The sequence below is a fragment of the Mirounga leonina genome, unplaced genomic scaffold, assembly GCF_011800145.1.
Source record: "Mirounga leonina isolate KUSES-001 unplaced genomic scaffold, KU_Mleo_1.0 Mir_128, whole genome shotgun sequence".
In the NCBI taxonomy this organism is placed as follows: Eukaryota; Metazoa; Chordata; class Mammalia; order Carnivora; family Phocidae; genus Mirounga; species Mirounga leonina.
In genome coordinates, this window is record NW_023270320.1 from 21,625,500 (window position 1) to 21,649,215 (window position 23,716).

General features: G+C 36.0%; 1 non-coding gene across 1 annotated transcript; it reads right to left on the reverse strand.

The window, feature by feature from the left end:
* Positions 1-15,640: 15,640 nt before the first annotated feature.
* On the reverse strand, positions 15,641-15,831 carry LOC118010131. The gene has a single exon (XR_004679134.1). It is a non-coding gene; the product is annotated as a U2 spliceosomal RNA (small nuclear RNA).
* Between the last annotated feature and the right edge of the window lie 7,885 nt (positions 15,832-23,716).

Consider the following 23,716-nt stretch of genomic DNA (forward strand, 5'->3'; position numbering starts at 1 on the left):
TATAACACCCAGTGCTCCATGCAGAACGTGCCCTCTTTAATACCTATCACCAGGCTAACCCAACCCTCCACCTCCTGCCACCCCCTCCCCTCTAGAACCCTCAGTTTGTTTCTCAGAGTCCATAGTGTCTCATGGAGAAGAGCAGTTTTAGATTCACAACAAATATAAGGAAGATACAGAGCTTTTCCATATACTCCCTGCCTCTACACATGCTTATCTTTCCTCATTATCAACCCCACCAAAGTAGTACATTTGTTACAATTGATGAACCTATGTTGACACATCATAATCGCCTGAAGTCTGTAGTTTAAATTACTGGTCACCCTTGGTGTTGAACATTCTATGGGTTTGGATAAATGTATAACATGTATTTATCATTATGGTATCATACAGAGTATTTTCACTGCCCTAAAAATCCTCTATGCTGCATCTATTTATCCTTTCCCTCCCCCCAACCTCTGACAACCAATGATTTTTTTTTTTTTACTGTGTTCATAGTTTTGCCATTTTAGAATGTCATATAGTTGGAAATGTACTGTATGTAGCTTTCACTCACTTAGTAATATAAATTTAAACTTCTTCCATGGTTTTTCATGACTTGATAGCTCATTTCCTTTTAGTGCCAAATAATATTCCATTATTTGGTTGCATAACAGTTTGTTTATCCATTTATCTACTAAAGGGACTCTTGGCTGCTTCCAAGTTTTGGAAATTATGAATAAGGCTGCTACAGACATCTGTGTGCAGGTTTTTGTGCAGGCATAAAATTTAAATGCTTTTGGCTAAATTCTAGAGTGTGATTGATGGGTTGTATGGTAAGAATATATTTAGTATTGTTGAGACTACCAAACTGTCTTCCAAAGTGATTGTACCACTCTGCGTTCTCACCAGCTAAAACTTCTCAGGCAGGACCTCTTTGTTCTTTTTTTCTTGTGCTGTGCTTTGTTGCAGCTGGCCAGGCAACTCCTCTGCATGGGCTCATACAGATCCTGTTGTTAGGCTTATGGAGGTAATACAGAGGTTTCCTGTACTATATCATTGTGAATCAGAGAGTCCATTCCTAGGAGCAGTTGGGCACTTGCCTCCCGTTATTTAATGAGATGGGCACTTGGATCACATTTAGTAGCTTGCATCTGTCTCTTCTCTTCTGGTTAGGTCCAAGTAGATTGGAGGATGTTTTGGGTATCTGGATCCCCATAAATCTTAGAACCTCTTCGTAAGTACTTGTATGGGTCCTTATCTAAGGTTTCTGTAAGTTCCTTGTGGGCTAAGATTATGTATTACTGACTTTGTCTCCTGAAACACTTTGTGTCTTGTTCATTGTAGGTACTTGATTTATTCAACTCAATAATAGTAGCTTACACGTACTGAGTGCTTACTATATGCCAAACACTGTTTTAAAGGCTCCATATGGAGTAATTCATTTAAAACAACTTAAGAACCTTATGAAGGTAGTTATATTGATTATGCCACTTTATAGATGAGGACACACAGGCTCAGAGAAGTTAAGTAACTTCCTCAAGATCATCCAGTTAGTAAATGACACAGCCCACGTTATAAAATTCGGCAGTCTGGCTCTAGAGTGCAGAGCATGAGATAGGACCTTCAAAGAACAAAATAAAATTGGAGACAGCAAAATAACATTCAAAAAGTACTCTCCATTTAGTCTTTTTAAAAAATGAGTTCTTAGTAAAAAATCATTTAATGAGTGGTTGGAAGAGTGGCTATTTTCAAAATGGATCTTTTGGACCTACTTAGGAGTCATGCTCTGTGTGTGTGTGTGTGTGTGTGTGTGTGTGTGTGTAGGGGGTCCATTACAAAACCGAGAGGAGAATGGGGTGCTTTGGGCCCTGCCCTTTTTTTAATTAGTTCTACATACTGCACTCCTATGTGTGATTCCAGTTGAAGCAAAGGCTTAGCTACTAAAGGAAGTGTTTAAAAACTCAACAGAACAACACCCAAATTGCCTAGAGTGATTGGAATTCGACTTGTTTAAAGACTTTTTAAGGTGAATATTTTAATTATGCATTCTAAGTATACAAAGAGAATGAAAAGCACTGTGTTGCTTCTTTAATAGCTATATAACTAAAAGTTAAAAAAAAAAAATTAGGTTGGGTCCTTTTCCTAGGAAGTTAATAGGAAATTTACCCAATTGTCAATAACATAGAAATACAACAAATCCAAAGTACAGAAAGTGTTTTCAAAGGAAGGCAGTTAAGATGCCAGATATTAGCAGGGAAGGTTAGTTTTGTGGTGGCTACAAATTACAGTTCTGCTTTATCTTCCATACCTTAAATGCTTAAGCCATAAAATCAGGTTATGTCCTTGCTAGTTCCTTCAGCTTCCATAGATCAGAACTTATATTCACATATTTTCCTTGCAACCATGAGCACTTCAAGGTTCTTCTCCCTTCACGTACTTTGCCTGGTGTTGTTTGGAACCCTTCAATAGAAAACCCATAACTTTTGGTGCATTATATTGACCACTTCTGTTTCTGTAATGTAGTTGAATGTAATATGGGGATAATGACCATCTTTTTAGATCTTGAATTCATAGGCTCATAACAAATAAAAGTCATACATTCAAGGTCAAATGAATAGTTTCCTAGACGCCTGGAGAGAATTATAAAGCAAAGTTAGGAAAAAAGAGGCACTGTTTAATAGCTGGATAGGTTTAGTTTCAGAACAGACAAGATTTCAGAACAGATTTTTTTTTTTACTTCAACAGGCTGAAAAAGATGAAAAGGATAGAGAGTAAATTACTTAAGGATTAGAAACAAGATGAGCATCAACAAACAGATAGGAATATACACTATTCTCAGTAATAGCTGAGCCCAAAAGTTCTGTAGTAGTCACTTAATTTATGTTAATTGCAAATCATCACAAAATAGGTTTGGCAGCTTCATTTCACCTTTAAATTTTCAGTTCAAATCCACTTGTATATGGGAAAATAAATTAGACATAGATTGTTGCCTCTGCCCTGGGTTTTTTTTTAGATTTATTTACTTATTTGAGGGAGAGTGACCTGGAGAGAGAGCATAAGCAGGGGAGGGGGAGAGGTAGAGGGAGCAGACTACCTGCTGGGCAGGGAGCCCAATTCAGCGCTTGATCCCAGGACCATAACATCATGACCTGAGCCGAAGGCAGATGCTTAACCCACTGAGCCACCCAGACGCCCCTCTGTCCTGGGATTGAAATAAATGGCTTAAATAAGCACCTAACCAATTAGCTAAAGAGAGTTATTCTTGGAAGAATGAGCTCTGAGAGATATTTGAAGAAGCATGTTTTTACTTAAGTTTTATATTCCAATAATTTTATAGCCTGTTTAATTTGACACTTGTCTATATGTGTTTATACTAAATTTCAGCAAATTGTGATAAGCAATACATTAATAGTTTCAGGATGTAGGGACCATTCTTAATCCATCCGGATAGTTGATGGCTTAATAAATAACACTGGGAGTGTGGGTTGGGGTTGATACATTAAAACCATCAAGAACTAAAGAGTAATTATGAACACAATTTTTTCATTGCTCTGGAAGATTGAGTCCAAATTAACTTTTTGGTTGAAAGCAAAAGGTAAACAGGTAGAATTGGTTAAAATGGTATTTTTCAAAGTTGGCCAATTTTCTTTTAAAAAGGAGAGCTTTCTTATAAACAGGAGTATCAGTATGGATTTTACCTTTCTGGTAAATTGAGTTATGACTAAAGGTAGACACAACCATTTTGCTGGTTTCAAATTAGCTGGCTTCAGATGATGATTAGTAATTGAGCAAGAAAGGTCATTCCTATGTCTATCTTATTTTGTGATGCAATAATTTTCAAGCCATCTGTTCTTGGGAATATTTATGTGGAGGAAATGAAAAACTCTGAGATTTATGTGGAAACTTTAGAATCCATCCGGAGCTCATCCATAAGCCTCAGAATAGATCAGACAGACAGCAGATACCTCAGGACAAAGGCAGACCAGAAACACCCCAGAAGGAAGTGCTCCAGACAGTACATCTCCCCTTAATACCTGACTGTGTTCTTATGTATCTAATCTTTGACAATTTTGTTCAATAGGGAATTGTTAATTATCATAAATTAACTGGTAGAATCACACTATTAATGATAATCCAGCTAGAATTCTAATCCTAAATGAAAACCCAGCCAATTTAGAGAACAGAAACTCCTAAAATACTAAAACATGATGAAGGATGAAGTAAAGAATTCCTACTTTTCCCAAGGGCCAGAAAAACAGGAAAAGGCAAGTTCAAACAACTGGAGCTTTTCTTCTGGAGCTAATTTTTGTTCATTAGCTCATGTTTTATGGTCCGCAGTTTGGACTGGGGGTTGACAAATACCACTTACCCAAAAGCACTGATATGTCAGCTAAAACAGAGGTTGCTTGAGAGATTTTGGATTTGGTTATGCTTTGAATCAACATTTGGCCAATGTTGAAATGCCAGGAGGGAGCACAGCTGTTATCGAGACAGTTTTGCTGGTGCATCCGGCAGGCTCGTGAGCTGTGTTTTTATGACAGGGCCTGGGTTTAATTTTCTTGGTTTGACAAAATCTGACTGTCTTTGGCAGAGCAATCTGTCCATCTGACACATTTTGGCCTCAGCAGAATATGAAGAACAGGTAATGCAGCAAGGGAATTGATGGCTTAGAATACTTTAGTAAGAACTGATCTTACATCAAAACGTGCAGCATTCTGGGGAAGAGGATCTGAAGGCCCACTATTTTATACTTGATCAGAGAACATACTTGGTGTTCAAGGTGAGTTCTCAGCTCCCATTGATTCACATGTTGGTGGGAAAGGGCCCTGTGAGCCCACAGAAAAATGAGTTGGGGTTCTTCACAAATACCGTACATCAAACCTAGAAATTCTCTATTAATAGCAATCATTTCTTCACTCTGCAAATCTGAAAAGTCACATGGCCTCAAGAAAGAGTATTGTCCGCCTTTGCACAGGGAACATTACTTAAGAATTTATCTTACAAAGTGTTTTGCTAAAGAGTATACAAATAAATAAAATATAAATTGAGAGTAAATTGTTTTTAGTTTTGGAAATGAATTTGGAGATTCATCATTCCTATTTGTTCTGATTCCTTTTCCCATAGTGTCTAGACTCTGTTGTTATGCAAGAAGGCTTACAATTCCATTCTCATAACGAGCCCCCCCAAAATGCATCATTTGAACAAATGACACTAGACTGTAGGAGTTTATTAGCTTTGAACTAGCATGACTGTGCTAGAGATGATTAAAAGGAATGTGTTCACCAGCACCTCAAGATTTGAAATGAAAACTGAAACAAGAACAACCCTGTTCTCACTTCCTGTTGCCCCTAGTAAAATTTTCTAGTTGTTTTTGTATACGTGATACCAAGATGTAAATTATTCATGCCTAGTGTCCCTTTCCAGATGATTTACTGCTTTGACTCTCAGAATTCCATGTCACAGGTAAGTTTGCTTTTCTGAAAACTGTACAATGAAGTAGTAAAAACAGCCAGTTGATTTAATTGTAGAAGACCCCAAAGGTCAGAGGAGTGTGCCCTTTGGTTAAATATCAAGGCAGCTCTTATTGTGATGAGGATTGTAGTGGGGAGGGAGGGTAAATTGGATGCGGCCCTGGATGCATGTTGAGAGGTCACCAGACTGTCTTCCATTGTCACTAGACTCGGTTCAGCTTACGCCTTCTCTGGGATTTCAGTTGGAGGGATTTGAACACATAACAATACCTGAAAGACTATTCCTGTTGTTTAAAAGTTCCAGGAATAGGGTAATCATTAGAAGATTTCAGACAGAATTCATAATCTACCTCATTTTTTCTCCTTCCCCCAGATGTTTGTTTGATTTTATGTTTTTAAGTTTTTATTTTAATTCCAGTTAGTTAATATACAGTGTTATATTGGCTTTAGGTGTACAATATAGTGATTTAACACTTCAATACATCTCCTGGTGCTCCTCACAACAAGGGCACTCCTTAGTCCCCATCACCTTTTTCACCCATCCCCCTACCCACCTCCCTCTAGTAACCATCAATTTGCTCTCTGTAGTTAAAGAGTCTGTTTCTTGATTTATCTCTCTCTCTTTTTTCCCTTAGCTCTTTTGTTTTATTAAATTTCACTATGAGTGAAATTATATGGCATTTGTCTTTCTCTGACTGACTCATCTTACTTAGTATTATACTCTCTAGCTCCATCCATGTTGTTGCAAATGGCAAGATTTCACTCTTTTTTATGGCTGAATAATATTCCATTTTAGATATGCACGCCACATCTTCTTTATCCAATCAATGGATACTTAGGCTGCTCCATATCTTAGATATTGTAGATAATGCTGAAATTAACATAGGGGTGCTTATAGCCCTTGGAATTAGTGTTTTTGTATTTTTTGGGAGTATCTAGTATGCAATTGCTGGATCATAGGATATTTCTATTTTTAACTTCTTGAGGAAACTTCATACTGTTTTCCACAGTGGCTATCCCAGTTTGCATTCCCACCAACAGTGCATGAGTGTTCTTTTTCCTCCACATCCTCACCAATACCTATTGTTTCTTGTGTTGTTGGTGGTCTTTATTATGTTCACTCTAAACTTACTTTGTTGAGGGTTTTTATCATGAATGGATGTTGTACTTTGTCAGATGCTTTTTTTTGCATATATTGAAATGATCATATGGTTCTTATCCTTTCTTTTATTGATGTGATGCATCATGTTGATTGATTTGCAGATATTGAACCACCCTCACAACCCAGGAATATCTCACTAGATCGTGGTGAATGATTTTTTTAATGTATTTTGGATTGTTTGCTAATATTTTGTTGAGGATTTTTGCATCTGTATTCATCAGGGATGGTTTTGTTTATAAATCACTCCCTAGATATACCAAGAAGCACAGTGCTGTGAACTGGGGTCTTGGGCAGAGATGTTTCGGAAAAGATGCTCTATTTGTCCTTTGTAACCAACAGTTCCAAATTCTTAGTGACCTATCAATAGGATAGCCTCCTTGCTGTGCCAGAGATTCTGTAAGCTATCTAGTGCCCTATAATAAAACAATTTCAGTTTGTGTTAGTCTGCTCAGGCTGCCATAACAATACCATAGACCAGGTGACTTAAGGAACAGAAATCTATTTACCCATAGTTCCAAAGGCTAGAAGTCCAAGATCGAGGTCCAACAGGGTCAGTTTCTGGTGAGAACTCTTTCTGGCCTGCAATTGACTGACTTTTTGCTGTACCCTCACATGGCAGAGAGGGAGCAAACTGTCTGGTGTCTCTTCTTAGAAGGACAATCCTATTGGATCAGGACCCTACTTTCATGATCTTATTTCTGTAAAGGCCCATCTCCAAATATGGTCACATTGGGAGTTAGCACTTCAACATATGAATTTTGGGGGCATACAGTTCAGTCCATAGTGCAGTTTAATCTATTAGAATGGATTCTAGTTTTGGCAGTGAAGAACCTTGACCAAAATACATGGGGTAAATTTCTGTTTTTAAAACTTGAATTTAGAAGAACCAGATGCTACTGTACAATCTTCTTACCACATTTGATCTTGAATATTTACTATCAATGTTAAATCAACTAAATATCCCTTAACAGTAAGTATGGAAACAAAATAGCTGAATATTCCTATTTCTCTTTTTTTTCTGTTAATGTATTATTTCAATTTTTAATAAAACTTATTGGGGTACAATCCACATACAATAAAATTAATACACTAATTTTAAAAATACAGTGTAATAAGTTTGACTAATATATATATAGATCCATTATCATGTATTAGATGTAGAACATTTCCATCACTCCAAAACATTTCCTTATGTCCTTCCCCAGTGATAAGTAAGTTTATAAATTTAAGGTATAGATTGGAACATAACCCAACCCAGGCAATCCCTGATCTAATTTCTATCACTATAGTTTAGTTTTGCCTGATCTAGATCTTCATATTAAATGTAATCTTATAGTATGAATCTTTTATTCTGACTTCTTTCACTTAAATATTTTTGAGGCTCATCCATGTTGTGGAATCCGTAATCCATTTCTGTTTTATTTTTTGAGAAGCATTCTATTGTTGGCCATAACTTGTTTATCTACTGACCTACTGATGGATATTTAAGCTGTTTCCAGTTTTTGACCATAATAAATAAAACTACTGTGATCATTCAAGTGCAAGTCTTTTTGTAGATGTAAGTTTTAATTTCTTGTATAAATACCTAAGAGTGGAATTGGGTCATAATGTAAGTTTATGTATAACTTTATAAGAAACTGCCAAGTGTTTTCCAAAGTGGTCATACCTTGTTACCCTCCCAGCAGCAAAATTAAGAGATAGAGATCCATGTCTTCACCAATGCCTGCTATTCTTTTAGCCATTTGTGTGGGCATGTAGTAATCTGAGTACACTTTGTGTTTTCTTTGTGGCTAATGTTGATGATCTTAAGATATGTTTATTTCATATTTCCTCTAGTTCCATATCTAACCTAAAATCCTTCTCTCTTTACTTTTTAGTCTTTATACTTTTCCTTTATTCTGGCTTTAGTGTGTCTTAGGTGATACTCATTTTCTTTTAATATGTGTCCATGGTTATGTGCAAGTCTTGCATTTATTATTAGTAACCTTTTGAATTTAAGCTTATTAGAAAGATCTTCAGTATTGCCACCTTGACTTCTGAAAGTACGTCTCTGTTTTCTTCCTCATGGTATAGGCTATAGTAAGAGCCAGAATTCCTTGCCTTGTAGAATCATCATAGAAGCTGTTGCTTTTTCTATTATTTTGAAATTTGCCTTGTAAATTTATAAGCTCAAGGTACAGACTGGACCAAACTCATACTTTTAATTCTTTCAATTTTTTATTTATAGATTTAACAACAAAAAACCAACCTGCTGTTTACTTATTCTGTGCTAGGCATCTCTCCTGCCAAAAGTGATACAACAATGAACAAAGCAAACATATAGTGTTAGGGGAAGGTTCTAGATGCCATATAACCCAGATATTTTCTATTATGTTTTTGTTTTTTGTTTTTTTTGCAATTTAATTAACTCATGCTGGATTGCTTGAACATATTTATTGAGCACTTGCATATGCAAGACACTGCAGGGAAACAAAAGGAATGAATAAATTCAATGGATTTTTAGTCTTACATGGGAATAGTTACTAGTTGAGTAAAAATGACATATCAGGAATGTCACTAGGTGCTAGGAATACCCTTGCCAGGAAAACAAGGCATGGTCCTGGCTTTATCTAGTTGTGGCAGGGGGAGGAAGACATTATCCATTATTCAGACATGGAATATAACAAGAAGATCCAGTATGGTAGGTGGCATGTGTTGTTCAGGGAAGACCTTGCAGAGGAAGTAAAATCTGACACAATTAAACCTAAGAAGGAATCGACCATAGGGAAAGGAGAGAACATTAAGGCCCTCATCCAGAGGGAGAATGACATGTTTGAGAAGCTGATAAAGGCCACTGTGGCTGGAGTTGGAGAAGAAAGCACACAAACATTAGTTTTGCTCTTCAGTGCACTGCAATCTGGCTTTTGCCTGTGATTATCTACTGCCGTTGCTCTTGCCAAGGTCAACAATGATCTTCTAGCTGCGAAATCTAATGGGTGCTTTTCACTCTTCGTACTACTTGGACTCTTTCCATCATTTACCACTCCCTCCAATGTGAAACTTCTGCCTTGATTTTAGGATGCCACAACTGATGATGCTTTTACTTCTCTATGACTCCTTCTCAGTCTACTCTTGTCTATGACATATGAGCCTTCCCTGATTTTGGCTGCTGTCAGTCTTTTTGGTGCTCTGCCTGTCCCCATTTAGTCATGATGTGTGGTGTCTGTCTAACAGGAAAGCGCTGTGCTCTGCTTCAGTAATTACAGTGGCTAAAATGGGTCTCCAAGATTTTAGATGAAATTGTATATCAAAGTTTCAGTTAGGTATAATTTTTTCCTCTATTTTATATTTTTAACCTAAGTAGACCTTGATAATCAAAGCTTTATTCTTATTTTTTGCTTACAGTGTAGCTAGGCACTGTATTAGATACTGTGGACAAGATTCTAAAGTTTTCTTTATAATTGTGCTTCTAGACTCAGCCCACAAGCCATCTTTTCCTGGAAATTTTTCCTGAACCTTGATACTTTGCTAGGTACTCTCATTATGAGGCATTATCGTACCGTGTGCTTTCCTCTTGCATGTTTTATATCACACTGGAAGCATCAGTTTACTTTTGTTTTCCTTTCCAAGTTGTGAACCCCTTCCTTTATATATCTACAATGCTCAATCCAGGGCCTGCCACAGAGCTGGTACATAATACACACACACACACACACACACACCCCTACCCTCATTATTCACAAATTTGTATTTCCAAATTTGCCTGACCACTACAATTTATTTGTAATAACAAAATCAATAATCCTGGTGCTTTTGCAGTCATTCATGAACTTGTGCAGAGTAGTGAAAAATTTGAGCCACCTGATATGCACGTTCCCAGCTGAGGGTGAACAAGGACATACTCTGCCTTCTTGTTTCCACTCTCACACTAAACAAGTGTCCTTACAGTCTATGTAGCGTCATTTTTTTTTTTTTTTGCATGCTTGCGCTTCTTGTTGGGACTTTAATGCTTAAAATGTCCCTCAGATGTAGTTCTGAAGTACTGTCTAGTGTTCCTAAGTGCAAAGAAGCTGTGATGTGCCTTATGGAGAAAGTAGTGTGACAGATAATTTTCATTCCGGCATGAAATTTTAGTATTGTTGGGTGTGAGTTCAATGTTAATGAATTAAAAATATATATTACATAAGGTATTTTCAAGCATAAACATACAAAACAAGGTTATGTATTGATCAAAATGTTAACAACAGTGTTGTGACCAAAGGCTTATAGGAATTAACCCTGAATTTCCCCCTAGGAGTTCAGTATTCATTGATTCAGTAATTGCAGTGACTTAGTAGAACGTATATAGCTATAGCAAATAATGAGACTCAACTGTGTGGGTATCTTGTGAAAAGGCAATAAGAGAAATAATATAGAAAAATTGTTCAAAAGAGGGAGAGATAATATCTTCTTAAAGATATCAAAATATGCTTGGGTGCCTGGGTGGCTCAGTTGGTTAAGCAACTGCCTTCGGCTCAGGTCATGATCCTGGAGTCCTGGGATCAAGTCCCGCATTGGGCTCCCTGCTCAGCAGGGAGTCTGCTTCTCCCTCTGACCCTCCCCCCTCTCATGCTTTATCTCTTTCTCTCTCAAATAAATAAATAAAATCTTTAAAAAAAAGATATCAAAATATGCTTAATATGGGAGTTGCTTTTCATGATAATCCTTAAATAAAGTGTAGAATTTGAACAGGTAGAGCTGGATCTAAGAGAATTCTAATAGAAGGCGAGAAAACTAAGTCAGAAGTTTGGGAATGTTCAGAAATATCTAGGTAATTTAGCTCAAGCATAGAGTACAGATTAGGAGGTTAGTACTACATTGTGTTGCATCTTATGTAGGAAGGTAAAATGTCTGTGGTTTATTTAGCAGTCATTACTAATTTCATATTCAGTGTTTGGACTTAAAATAGTGCCTTACATCCTCTCCTAACTTTCCAGTAAATTATCTGTTAAGATAAAAATAAAAACCAAAATTCACAATAACACACAATGTAGGTCTAATGATCAACACTGCCAGACATTGGAAGGAATTTCCAGCAAGTAAAAGACAATTGGAGCAGACTGCCTCCTGGAAACAAAAGCAGAGTTGATGGTCCTGATTCAGACATGTAGGGTCTTTAACTGGGAAGTCATCTCTTCTATGTAAATGTTGCTTTTGAACCAGCCAGAACACTGTTACTTCTTCCTCTAGAAACACTAATATGCTATAGTCTCAGAAAACAAGTGGGGAAATAGAAAAGGAGGTGTGGGAATGGCACATCATAATATATCCCAGGTTGGGTGTTTTTCTGTCTTAGATGCTGAAAATTGATTTAGCAGTCAGGCACATAAGCAGTTGGGCTTTTTTTTTTTAATTTTTTTTTAAAGATTTTATTTATTTATTTGAGAGAGAGAGAATGAGAAAGAGAGCACATGAGAGGGGGGAGGGTCCGAGGGAGAAGCAGACTCCCTGCCGAGCAGGGAGCCCGATGCGGGACTCAATCCCGGGACTCCAGGATCACGACCTGAGCCGAAGGCAGTCGCTTAACCAACTGAGCCACCCAGGCGCCCGCAGTTGGGCTTTTATAACACAGGCAGGGGTGGGCAGCAGGCAGGGGCAGTTGAAAATCCTAAAGGGGATATTCACATGGAGAGGCAGCAATGGGGAGGAACTGTGGACTCAGAGGTGAACACAGAGGGATGGGGAATTGATGTCTGAAACTCACTCACCTCCCTCCATCTGAGTTCCTGTCCCTTGATGAATCCAACCAAAAGTTAGACGGCAAAGAAAAACTTTGATTTAGTCTACATAAATCAGTTTCCCAGGGCACAGAGGAGGATAGAGACTGGTGGAGAATGGATCTAAAATCACTAACGGGGAGAACATGCATATACATATTATATGGACACTATGATATATCTAAGCCATCAAGTTCTTTAAAATACATTGCACAGTATAATGTGCCTATAATGCAGCTTAAACTTTGATAGGCCAGTAGTCCAGATTTTTATTAATGACTATTACTAATTGCTGAAATCAGTTATTAAGATTGATTAATATAATTCCCTTTAGATTTAAGAGAAAGGTTAAATATCTGTCTTCAGTACTTTAATGGTAAGCATGCTTAAAGGTAGAACACTTGGCTATTTGAATATATTAGTTCTGTATTCCTTTGGTCCTGGATAAGAGAATTCTGGAAACTGTCCTGAATGAGGAAATTACCAAGAGAAAATGTTAAATCAGGAGACTTCCTAATATAGCTTCCCCTGATATATAAAAAGCTTGGAAGTCATCACAACATAGAGATAATGTTAGCAAAGAAGTGGAAACTCAAATAATCAAAAGAAAGCCCAAAAAATCAAAGCTATAATAACAGAAATGAGGAATGTCTTTGATGGGCTTTTGAGTAAATAAAACTCACTTGAGGAAAAAAATAGCGAGCTGAATGCATGTCAGTGGAAACATTCTAAACTGAAATGCAAAGAGAAAATAATAATAATAAAACCGGAACATTCAAGAATTGTGGGACAACTGCAAAAGATATAATACATCTAATTAGATTATCAGAGGAAGAAAAAAGAAGAGAGCTGAAGAAATATTTAATGATGGCTGAGAATTTCCCAAAATTAGAGATATCAAATCACAAATCTGGTTAGCTTAGAGAACACCCAGAAGGATAAATATAAAAACAAATCTATCCCCAGAGTTGTCATATTCAAGTTGCAGGAAACAAAGAGAAAATCTTAAAAGAAGCCCAGAGACTGAGGGTATTCATGGCCAAAAGACATGCTCTGAAACAAACATTATAAGTAGTTCTTTAGGAAGAAGAAAAATGACAGGTCAGAAACTTGGATCTACATAAAGGAAGAGCATTGAAGAAGGAGTAAGAGAGGGTAAAACATCTTTTACTTTTTGTATTGTCAATTGATCTAAAAGATTATAGTCCTTAAAGTAATAACAACACTGTATCAGGTGATTATAGCATATGGTTAAGTGAAATAAATGGTAGAGTATTAGTCTGCTCAGGCCGCTATAAATAAAATACCACCTATTAGGTGCCTTAAACAACAGACATTTATTTCTCACAGTTCTGGAGGCTGGGGAGTTTAAGACGAAGGTGCTAGCCTATTTGATTCCTGGTGAAGGTCCTCTTCCTGGAATGTAGATGGCTGCTTTCTTTCTGTATTCTCACATGGCTGAGAGAGAGCGCCGTTTTTTCTTTCTTTTCTTCCTCTTCCCATCATAAAATCATGCTTCATCCTAGTGACTCCTAAATTTAATTACCACCCAAAGGCCCTATCTCCAAATACCATCACATTGGATGTGAGGGATTTAACATGAATTTGTGCAGGAAGTGTGTGTGGGGGGGGCACAATTCAGTTCATAGAAGATAGCAGTGTCATAAGGGATACAAGGGAAATGTATTAGATATTAGAAATACTCTGTTATAATAAGGTACTTGAAGTAGTATAGTGCTATTTGAAGGTGAAACTGACTTAATTAAAAATGTACATTACAATTAGAAATCCATGACCATTTTTAAAAAGAGAGGTATAATTGATAGGCTAGGAGAGGTGATAAAATACTATTATGTAGAATGCTCAATATTAAAATGAGAGAAGACAAAAAAAGAAGGTAAACAAAAGGAACAAAACACAAATGCAAGGAATAGAATAGTTACAAACATCTTAGATATTAGTCCAATTATATCAGTGATCACTTTAAATCTGAATGGTCTAACTACACTAATAAAAAGACAGATTATCAGAATAGATACAAAAATAAGATCAACTATATGATGTCTGCCTGAATCCATTTAAATATAAAACTCAGGTGAAAAACAAAAGGAAGCAGAAAGTTGTAGAATGCCAACACTTAATACTATGTGTATGGCAGAAGTATAAGAAACAGGAGCACCTGGGTGGCTCTGTCGGATAAGCATCGGACTCTTGATTTCGACTCAGGTCATGATCTCAGTGTGGTGAGATTGAGTCCTGCATAGGGCTCTGCACTCTTCAGGGAGCCTGCTTGAGATTCTCTCTCCTCTCCCCCTCTGCCCCTCCACCCCCCAACTCTCACTCTCTCTCTCTAAAATAAATCTTTTTTTAAAAAAAGGAATGGATCAGATTTACATGCTGTTCCTTTTATAATTGGAAAATCTAGAGAATTCATCATTCACCAAAATTCGGTGGTTCTTTTTTCATTCACCAAAATTCTGATGCTGAGAGGAAATAGAATAATTGCCAGTTTTAGCATTAAGTAAGTCTTAGGGATGGTAATTTCATTACTGCACATAAAAAGCAAACATCAAAATGCATTAGATTAATTCTTCAAAGTTATCCACAATTCATGTTCAGTGATATTTTAGATCACATTTATCTTGAAGAATAAAAGAAGGCTAATATGACAAGCAGAGAGAAAAAAAATCCTAAATAGGTTGACTACATAATTTCCTCCTCTCTTTGCTCTTTTAAACCTGGCTACATTAGTTGTGAGGCCCTCCCCTTTGGAATTAGTGACTTCATTTGGATATCAAAAGTAAAGTCACTCTATATGATAAGGAATCACAAAGACGTTTATTCTGACTCTCCGAGAAGTATAGTTGGGGAACATTCTAACAGCTTACATGATGTTCTTTTTATGACACTCCTCTCATTATCATTTCGGAGTGCCACCCACAGATTATTCTTCTCTTGTCTTGTCAAGAAATGATGTTGAAAATATGAAAGGTTGCTAAGTGCTTTTGTGGAAATAACAAGACAAAATACACTATTTAAAAAATTTCCCATGCCAAAAAACAAAAGAGCACATCATGTCATGTCTTTCCATTTATAATCTTATAATGCACATCTTGCTAAAATGTATTTTATTGAAAGGACTCCTTCTTTTAGAGGAAGTAGCACACATATTTTCCACCTTGACTTTAATACACACATAATTTCCTTCAAATGACATTTTAAGGATTTAGAATATTTTTTTTTATATGCCAGACTGAATTTTGGAAAATGTTTAATCAGGCTGTAAGCACATTGGGTTTATAAGCACAGCTTGAGTTTAGAAGGTTAACTACTTTGTAGCTGTTTATAAATTTCTCATGGAGATGAGAGCCTTATATATTCCATAAGAACATTAAAGAACATTTCAGGTATATAACATACTTTGTGATTTTTCTGTACATGTATGTTACACTTGATCTTAGCCAAAAGGCCGAGAAGCGATCTATCTGTACATGTATTGTTAATACAAAAAGATTCAGAAGACATTCCTGAATCCTTGTGCTCTGTAAGTCAATGACTATGATTGCACCACGAAATTCAGCCTGTCTTACTGCAGGCCTCCTTATCTCCAGAGTAGAGATAATGTATTGAATAGTTTCCTTGCCCATCTGACAGAACTATTTGGTGATGAAATAAACATATACATACATTATATATTATAGATGTAATAAATATATTCATTCTCTCCATATATATTTATATCCTTCATATGATATCTTTCATATATATAAATGTCTTCTGTTATTGAAGTAATTCTTATTGCCATATAGTACCTTAATTCTAGCCTCTTTTAGTGTGTTGTTGACCAAGTAGTACTAGGTAAATACAGCTTGGCTTACAGAAAGTCCAACAATAACCAGAGAAATTTCTCTTTTCTTTCCTCTTCTAGGGAAAATGTAAATAAACACACAAGTTAGAATTCTGCATAGTGCTGTTTATTTAAATGTCTACCATAGGCAGCTTCGTTTCATTTCCGGGGTAAGTGACCTACATCTACACTGTAAACTTTTCTAGGGCCTCAAGGGACAAAACTGTTATATGAAAATGGTGTGTTATTCAATTGATGGTTTTATGAGAGAGCAGCATCTGTAAATTTACAAACACTGACCAAGACTGAAAGCAAGTGAGAAGGGAGCTGCAAGTCTATAGCTAATCATGGTTTGCACCAATAGGGAATTGACAGTCTCAGCTGACGTGCTGAAACTAAAGGTTGCTGACTCTATTACTAGAATTCAATGTGGCTGTCTTGTCTTCTGCTTGAGGCATGAACATTTTATTTTTAAGAAGAGTTACTATCTCACATAACTCTTTAGCCATGCTATTTGTTTAATCAATACTTTATGAAACTGTACCACTGTCTTTACTTACTAAGATTCCACGAGGGATCAATAGGAGAGTGCCCTTCATCATTCCAGACAAGCCAAACCAAAGTCTTGGATATTTAATATTTTATTTGGCTTTGAAAAGTAACCACCAATACAAGATACATCTGGGACATCTTGTAGTACCAAAAAGTAAAGAACTACTCAAACAAAACAAAACAAAACAAAACAAACAAAACAAAACAAAACAAAACCCAAAAGGATGTAACATGCCATAGAGACACAAGAGCCAACCTGAAAAAGCTCTCAGTTGGCAAAGCTGGAACAAATTAAATGACAAAATAGATAATGTAGTCTTGGATCATAACCCAAAGTATAAAATAAATATATGTGTCTACACTGATATTAAAATGATTAAGAGTAAATAAATGAGGGAGAAGTTATAGAAGAATTCCAAATAATATATGTAGCTATTTCACTTTACAGAAGGTACAGCTTCAACCCCCACATTCCATCCCCCACTGACCATGGGCTGGCCTCAGTGACTCAATTCTATAGACTAGAGTAGGGAACGGAAAACAAACAAACAAACAAACAAAAAACAATGCCAGATTGGGAAAACCCAGCGTAAACTACCTTAAACCAGTGATTAAAATTTACATCTGCAGTGATGTCATGTGGACATAATAGATTCCTGATACGATGTGACAATAAAAGCATTTCATCTCTGTGATTCCTCCCAAATCTATAAACCAGTCTAATCATGAGAAAGACATTAGGCAAACCCAGACTGGGGGGTCTTCTGTGGAATAGCTGGCCAGTATATCTCAAGATTCTCCAGGTCACGAAGAAGAAGAAAAGGCTAGGAACTGCCACAGACAAGAGAGAATGTGGGAGACATGACAATTAAATGTTTTGTGATACCCTCGATTTGGTACTGGAATAGGAAAATAACATTGATGCAAAAACTATTTGGAGTTTAGTTAATAATAATCTGCAACGGATTGAATGATCACCCACTCAAAATATATATCCATGTCCTAATCCCTGGAATTTGTGAACGTTACCTTACTTGGAAAAGGTATCTTTGCAGATATAATTAAGGATCTCCAGATAAGATCATTCTAGATTATCTGGGTGGCTTAAATCCAATGACAAGTTTCTTACCAGATAAGCACAGAGATGAGAAGGTGGGAATGTGATCATGGAGGTGGAGATTGGAGCCACAAATAAAGAAATTCCACCAACCACCAGAAAGCTGGTAGAGGCAAAGAATAGAAACTCCCTCAAGGTATTCAGAAGGAGTGCGGCCCTGGAAACACCTTGTTTTTATTCTCTGGCCTGCAGAACTGTGGGAGAATAAGTGTCAGTTGTTTTAAGCTACAGGTTTGTGATAATTTGTTATAGCAGCCTTAGGAAACTAATATATGTACCAATGTCAGTTTCTTGTTTTGAAAAATGTACTGTGGTAATGTAAAATGTTAATAAGGGAAACTAGATGAGGGGTATATAGGAACTCTCTGTACTATCTTTGCAACTTTTCTGTAAATCTAAAATTACTCCAAAATAAAAAGTTTATTAAAAAGAGCCCTCATAGTTCAACTCAAAGAAAGGTATAAATTTTACTTCTACCTTGTTAGGAGTTAGACTTGATATTTATTTGAATAATGTGACTACTGTGCCGTTAAATATCTTACAAATAAAACCAAACATTTCTAGAAAAGAAATCTTTCAAATGGGAAACATTGGTTTGGCAAATGCCAGATTATATTTGCGTATTTGGATTTCATTGTGTTTCAGAGCTAGAGTAATTTTTCTCTGGTTTGCTGTTGATTAAGGTGAGTAGTCTTAACCAGTGCTATAAATGATGTTTAAACAATTATCACTTGACCTTCAGTAGAGTATAAATTTACTTAATCCTGTTTCCTTATTCATTGATAACCAGTCAGGATTTAACCAGTGATCCAAATCAAGTAGCTTTTCATGTGTCTTCCTTATTTTAACTAAAAGAGCATGACTCAAATTTTGCAAGGAAAGCAAAACCCATTGTACAAATTTCTTTATTTTAATTTAAAAAAATGTCAAAATTGTCATCATGATCACCTTACACTGCTCAGACCAAAGAAGAACCATTCTGGCATCACCAACCAGCGTGAGGAATGTCCTCTAAAGTTAAGCTTTGTCTTTAAGTATATGAATGACTCAGGGCAGAATTTGAGAATTATTGTAGTCTTTCATAAGGAAGTGATGACCTAAGTTATGGCTAACAGTCCCTCAACAAAGTCAACCATTCAGTTTCTCTGTGAGTGAAACTTAAAAGAACTGCAGAGCTAAAACAGTCAGTTAAATACCTAAAAACAAGTGCTTAATACTCAGGAAAAAAAGAGAATCCATATATTTTTTTAAATATTTTATTTATTTATTTATTTATTTGAGAGAGAGAGAGAGAAACAGCATGAGAGGGGAGAGGGTCAGAGGGAGAAGCAGGCTCCCCGCTGAGCCGGGAGCCCAATGTGGGACTCGATCCCAGGACTCCGGGATCATGACCTGAGCCAAAGGCAGTCGCTTAACCAACTGAGCCACCCAGGTGCCCGAGAATCCATATTTTGACAGGATATTTGTAACTATAAGCCACCACAGATAGCCTTGCAGCTATTTAGGAGTTATCATTGGTACTTCACTGATTACTTTGTGAAACCTCTGTGGGCTCCTCATGCTCTCAGCTCCACTTACTGCTTCAATCACAATGAATTATGAAATGCAATAGAGAATGCAACATAATTTTTTTAATGAAAGGATTTGGGTTACTTAAGTAATTCATATCTAGTAAAAATGACTAGATATAGTTATAATAAAATTTTGTTAAATTTTTTGTATAATACAAAATTAAAACATTTAATACTATAAGTTTTTAGAATAATAGATAGGCTTTTTAATTTAGTAATTATAAAGCAATGATTTTATGGGAGAAAGCCTATTAATAACAGCATGATTCATACTTGAACTATTTTTTTAGTTTTTAGTTCAGAAAACTCAAACCAAGTCCTTTTAAGGATGAGTCTCCTTGATTTGTTATTTGTGAGAATACTAAGTTTTAAATCTATAGACTGTCTGGTTTTATATAGATGTATTTGGCCAAAGTACCCTTATTTCCAAATAAAAGCCCCTATTTATGCTTTAAGGCAACAAAAAACTCTCAGATTGATAAAAACAAAAACAAACAAAAAACACTAAAATGTGATTGAGGCTGATAGGGAAAAAAAAAAGTAAGCCAAGTCTGTTATTTTAATAGTCAACCTTTGATATATATATAGTAAACCCATGGCCAAAAAAAAGTTCTCCCATGAAATATTATGAAACTAAATAAAACATACTGGTGATATGTCTCTCCTAACATTCACACTCATAGGGTTCACTTACTGTTAATCAGTGACATTTATTGAGTTTACCCACTACTCTCTGAGTTCTTCTAGTGGGACCTACCTGAGAGTGGCCTAAAAGAGAGAATATATCAGTTTCACCTTCAAGGTGTCTGAATTATTTTCTTTTTTCTCTTCTCTTCTGTTTTCTTCTGTTCTGTTCTGTTCTCTTCTCTTCCTTCTCTTCTCTTCTCTCCTTTTCTCTTCTTTTCTTTTTTTTCCTGTTCTCTTCTCTTCTTTTCTTCCTCTCTTCCTCCCTCCCTCTCTCCCTTCCTTCCTTCCTTTCTTCCTTTCTTCATTTTTATTATTTACATTTTTGTTATAGGTGCTATTATTTATGTAATGCTCATTATAATATCCTCATAATCTTTCCAGAAATTGAGACCAGGCATTCTCAACTTTAGTGCTAATGATGTTCTGGGCCATATAATTTTTTTTTGTTATGGGGGAATGTCTTATGCATTGTAGGATGAGGTCCTGTGATGGTTAATTTTGTGTGTCAACTCAGCTGGGCCATGACACCCACATATTTGCTCAAATTTTATGTTAGATATTCCTATGAATGTGTTTTTCTGTATGAGAATAACATTTGAATTGGTGGACTTTGAATAAAACACATTGCCCTTCATAATGTGGTTGGGTCTCCTCCAATCAGGTGGAGGCCTCAACAGAATAAAGACTGACCTCTCACAAACAAGAAAGAATTTGGACTTGAACTTTTCCCTGCGTCTCCAACCTGCCAGCCTACCCTATCATATTTTGGATTTACCAAGCCTCCAAAATTGTGTGAACCAATAAATCTCACTTTCTCTCTCACTCTCTCACTCTCTCTCCATATATATATATATATATATATATATATATCCTACTGGTTCTATTTCTGTAGAGAACCCTGAAAAATCCAGAATTTGGTACTGAGAAATGGAGTGCTGCTATAACAAATACCCCAAATTGTAGAAGTTGTTTTGGAACTAGGTGATAGGCAGAAGCTGGAAGACTTTTGGGGTGCATGTTAGCAAGGGTCTAGATTGCATTTAAGAAGTTGTTGGTAGAAATATAGACATTAAGGATGTGTTTCTGGTGGGATCTCAGATGGAAACGAGGAACATGTTATTAGACATTGGAGGAAAGTGGAAAAGAATTTGGCTGAATCGTGTTCCAGTGTTATGTGGAAGGGAGAATTTGTGAATGAACATTTAGCTGAGGAGATTTTTAAGTAAAACATTTGAAAATGTGATCAGATAATTATTGAACCTTATGATCTAATGGAATTTTCTCTGATAGGTTTTGAACTTGATTCAGACCCCTGGTCCCTTTTCTTTTCTTATTTCTGCCTTTTGGAGTGAGAATATCTGTCTTATGCTTGTCCACCATTATATTTTGGAAGTATATTACTTGTTTGTTTTCACAGGATCATAACTGGAGAGAAATTACTGCCTCAGGATGAATCATATCTCGAGTTACACCCCCACTTCATTTAGATGATATTAGATGACATTTGGAACTTAGAGTTAATGCTAGAATGGGTTAAGAATTTGGGGCTCTTTGTGGGGAGGAGAGCAGAAAAGAATGAGTTCAAACTTAAATGACCATCAACTTAATATAAATTGCTATTTGCAGAAGTAGTTATATACAAACCTAATGGTAACCATATATCAAAAACTACTAATAAACATGCAAAGGATAAAGAGAAAGAAATCCAAATATATCACTAAAGAAAATCAGCAAAATAAGAAAGGGAGTAAGACAAAAAGAATCAGAGAATCTCGAGAAACAACCACAAACCAGTAATAAAATGGCAATAAATACATATCTATTAATAATTACTGTGAATGTAAATGGGCTAAATGCTCCAATCAAAAAACAGGGTGTCAGAATGGTTAAAAAACCAGACTCATCTATATGCTGCCTCCAGAGACACATTTGAGACCTAAAGACATCTGCAGATTGAACGCAAGGGAATGGAGAAACATATTGTGCAAATGGATGTCATAAGAAAGTCAGAGTAACAATACTTATTTCAGAAAAACCAGACTTTAAAACAAAGACTGTACCAAGAGACAAAGAAGGACACTATGTAATAATAAAGGGGACAACCCAACAAGAAGATATAACAATTGTAAATATTTATACACCCAACACGGGAGCACCCAAATACATAAAACACTAACAAATGTAAAGGAACTAATCTATAATAATACAATAATAGTAGGGGATGCTAACACCACATTCACATCAATGGACAGATCATCTAAACAGAAAAGAAACAAGAAGAGTGGCTTTGAATGACACACTGGACCAGATGGACTAAACAGATATATTCAGAACATGCCATCCTAAAATAATAGAATATACATTCTTTTCAAGTGCACATGGAACATTCTCCAGGATAGATCACATATTATGCCACAAAACAGGCCTCAACAAATACAAGAAGATTAAAGTCATACAATGCAACTTTTCTGACCACAGTACTCTGAACTAGAAGTCAACCACCAAAACAACAACAACAACAAACAAAAAACAAAAACCCCAAAAATCAAAACTCTGGAAAGACCACAAATACATGGAGATTAAATAAATGCTACTAAGTGATGAATGGTCAGCCAGGAAATATAAGAAAAAAAAAATACATGGAAGCAAATGAAAATGAAAACACAATGGTCCAAAACCTTTGGGATGGAACAAAAGTGGTCCTAAGTGGGAAGTATATAACAATACAGGCCTACTTCAAGAAGCAGGAAGAATCTCAAATAAACAACCTAACCTTACACCTAAAGGAGCTAGAAAAAGAATGATAGACAAAGCCTAAAGCCAGCAGAAAGAAGGAAATAACACAGATGACAGCAGAAATAAATGATATTGAAACTAAAAAAAAAATTTAAAAAATAAAACAGATCAATGAAACCAGTGGTTGATATTTTGAAAAAAAATAATAAAATTGATAAACCTCCACCCAGACTTATCAAAAAGAAAAGATAAAGGACCCAAATATATAAAATCACAAATTAGGAGAAATACAAACAATTATGAGAATATTATGGAAAGCTATATGCCAACAAATTGGACAACCTAGAAAAAATGGATAAATTCCTAGAAACATAAAAAGTACCAAAACTGAAACAGGAAGAAGTAGAAAAGTTGGACGGACCAATAACCAGCAAAGAATTGAATCAGTAATAAAACATCTCCCAACAAACAAAAGTCCAGGGCCAGATGGCTTCACAGACAAATTTTACCAAACATTTAGAAAAGAGTTAATACCTTTTCTTCTCAAACTATTCCAAAAAATAGAAGAGGAAGGAAAACTTCCAATTTCATTCCAGGAGATCAGCATTACCCTGATACCAGCACCAGATAAAGAAACCATAAAAAAAAGAGAACTATAGGCCAATGTCTCTGATGTACATAGATGTAAAAATCCTCAACAAAATACTAGCAAACCAAACCCAACAAACCATTAAAAAAATCATTCACTGCAACCAAGAGGGATTTATAATTGGGTTTCAGGATGGTTCAATATTCACAAATCAATCAATGTGACAATCACATTAATAAAAGAAAGGATAATCCTTCTTCAGCAAGC